The 2485-nt window shown below is 38.2% G+C and overlaps 1 non-coding gene across 1 annotated transcript; it reads left to right on the top strand.

Annotated features, from left to right (window-relative positions):
- Positions 1–1112: 1112 nt before the first annotated feature.
- Positions 1113–1219, top strand: LOC141662724 (small nucleolar RNA R71). The gene has a single exon (XR_012550823.1). It is a non-coding gene; the product is annotated as a small nucleolar RNA R71 (small nucleolar RNA).
- The last annotated feature ends 1266 nt before the right edge of the window (positions 1220–2485 follow it).

Raw genomic sequence — 2485 nt, 5'->3', positions numbered from 1 at the left:
CCCTGAGAGCGACAATCTCTAAATCATCTAGCTTCACCTTCTGAGATAGAATACCTTTCATAAACTTTGCATAACTAGGCATCTGCTCGAGAGCCTCAGCGAAAGGTATGTTGATATGAAGTTTCTTGAACACCTCCAGAAACTTCTCAAATTGCTTGTCCAACTTTTTCTTCTGCAGCCGCTTAGGAAAAGGAGGTGGAGGATAGATCTATTTCTCCTCTGTATTACCCTCAGGCAGAGTGTGCTCAACAGTAGTCTTCCTTAGTTCCACTTCTTCATTCTGCTGCTTTGCTTCTTTTTCAGCCCCAGCTTCTTCAGTCAACTCTTGAGTTTGTTCAGGATTCACAACCTTCCCAGACCTCAAAGTGATTGCCTTTACCTGCTCCTTAGCTTTTTTCTTTCCTGGCACTTCAGTGTCACTAGACAATATACCAAGTTGACGATTTATCAAGGCATTGACAATTTGCCCAATCTGATTTTCCAAGGTCTTGATAGAAATAACTTGACTCTTACAAATAAGCTTTAACTCCTCTAATTCAGATATTTCATTAGCTTGTTGCAGCTGAAGTTGTTGTCTTGGTGCATACTGTGGTTGCTGAAAACCAGGGGGGTTGTACTGCTTAGCTAGATACTGCTGATAAGGCTGTTGAGCCGCATTCTGAGCATTGCTCCAACTGAAATTAGGATGATTGCGGTTGTTAGGATGATAGGTGGCTGGCACAGGTTGCTGCAATCGCTGAAAGTTGCTCACGAACTGAGCTGATTTACTAGAAATTGTGCACTGATAAATCTCATGGGCACCAGCACAAAGCTCACAGACACTAGTGATTTGATAAACTCCATAATTAGACAAAGTGTCCACCTTCATTGTCAAAGCCTTAAGTTGGGCAGCGATAGCAGTTACTGTGACCAACTCCAGAATTCCTGCTACTTTCCCTTGAGTTAGTCTCTGGGAAGGATTATGGTACTCATTAGAAGCTATCAGTTCAATAAGTTCATAAGCTTCATCGTAGCTCTTAGCCCACAAGGCTCCTCCTGATGCTGCATCAATCATGGGCCTAGAAGTAGAACCCAATCTATTGTAGAAGCAGTTAATAATCATCCAATCAGGCATGCCATGGTGTGGGCACTTCCTTAGCATTTCCTTATATCGATCATAAGCCTCACACAGAGATTTTCTAGTTTGCTGCGCGAACGGGGTAAGAGCATTCCTGATTGCAGCAGTCTTCGCCATGGGGAAGAATTTAGTGAGAAAATTTTGAGCAAGATCTTCCCAAGTTGTGATAGACCCTGCTGGTAGAGAGTGTAACCAGCACTTAGCTTTGTCCCTCAGAGAGAATGGGAAGAGTCGTAGCTTGATATCATCTTCAGTCACATCATTGAACTTGAAAGTGTCGCAGATCTTGATGAAATCCCTGATGTGCATGTTGGGGTCTTCTGTAGGAGAACCCCCAAACTAAACTGAGTTTTGTATCATCTGGATTGTGCTTGACTTGATCTCAAAAGTGTTAGCCATAGACTACTCATAAAAATATGAGCCAGCTACTAGCCATTTGTGTTAGTCTCTAACAATGCAGCAAGAATTACAGAAGGGGGGTTAAATGGAATTCTTGAACCTTTTTCAGAAATATAAAATATTCTAACTTAAGATATATATATATATATATATATATATATATATATATGACAGTGTTTTGATTTGCAAAATGCGGAATATCAAATTAAATGTGAATCAAAACACAAAGTAATAAAAACACAAGTCTTTAAAACTTTTTGGTGGATTAGAAAGTATACACCAGATATATATATATATATATATATATATATATATATATATATATATCGAGAGAACTCTGTGAAGCTTAAATGGCTCAGAGCTGCTTACAAATAAGAACAACTAAACTTATAGAGAAATACTAAGGATACAACTTACAAATGTTTCTCTGAGAATTTACTTGCTTAGTCTTCTTGTTGTTCTAATTGCTACTCTTGGTTTATATATCACCAAGTTTACACAGTAATAAGACAAGATAATAAAACAAAACCTATCAAGTCTAATACTATGCTACTTCATTAATCTATTCCAGCATCTTTGAATATCTTCATAATAGCATGGAAATGGCAATGCTTCTTTATTCTCAAAAACCAGTTGAATAGGCTTCCACATTCCTTTTGCATACACTCGACGCATGTGACTGTGTTATCACTGTCAACAGATGATTGAATTGTTTATCTGTTGGGTACATGATCATCCGTCGGGTTGACTTGTTGATCATCCGTCGGGTTGACTTGTTGATCATCCGTCGAGTAGCTTTGTTGATCATCCGTCGAGTAGCTATTTGGCACTTGACTTCATTTCATTTATGCAGAATTATAAGACATCATTTATGTACAATTAATCAACCTATTCTGTATATCTAATTAAAGTCAACATGACTTATACTACTACAGAATCTAAACAAAGTTGTTTGCAGAAATGTTCTAC

Source organism: Apium graveolens, chromosome 5 (assembly GCF_009905375.1).
Source record: "Apium graveolens cultivar Ventura chromosome 5, ASM990537v1, whole genome shotgun sequence".
Taxonomy (NCBI): domain Eukaryota; kingdom Viridiplantae; phylum Streptophyta; class Magnoliopsida; order Apiales; family Apiaceae; genus Apium; species Apium graveolens.
Note: the sequence above shows the minus strand (reverse complement) of the source record. Positions and strands in the feature narration are given on the sequence as shown.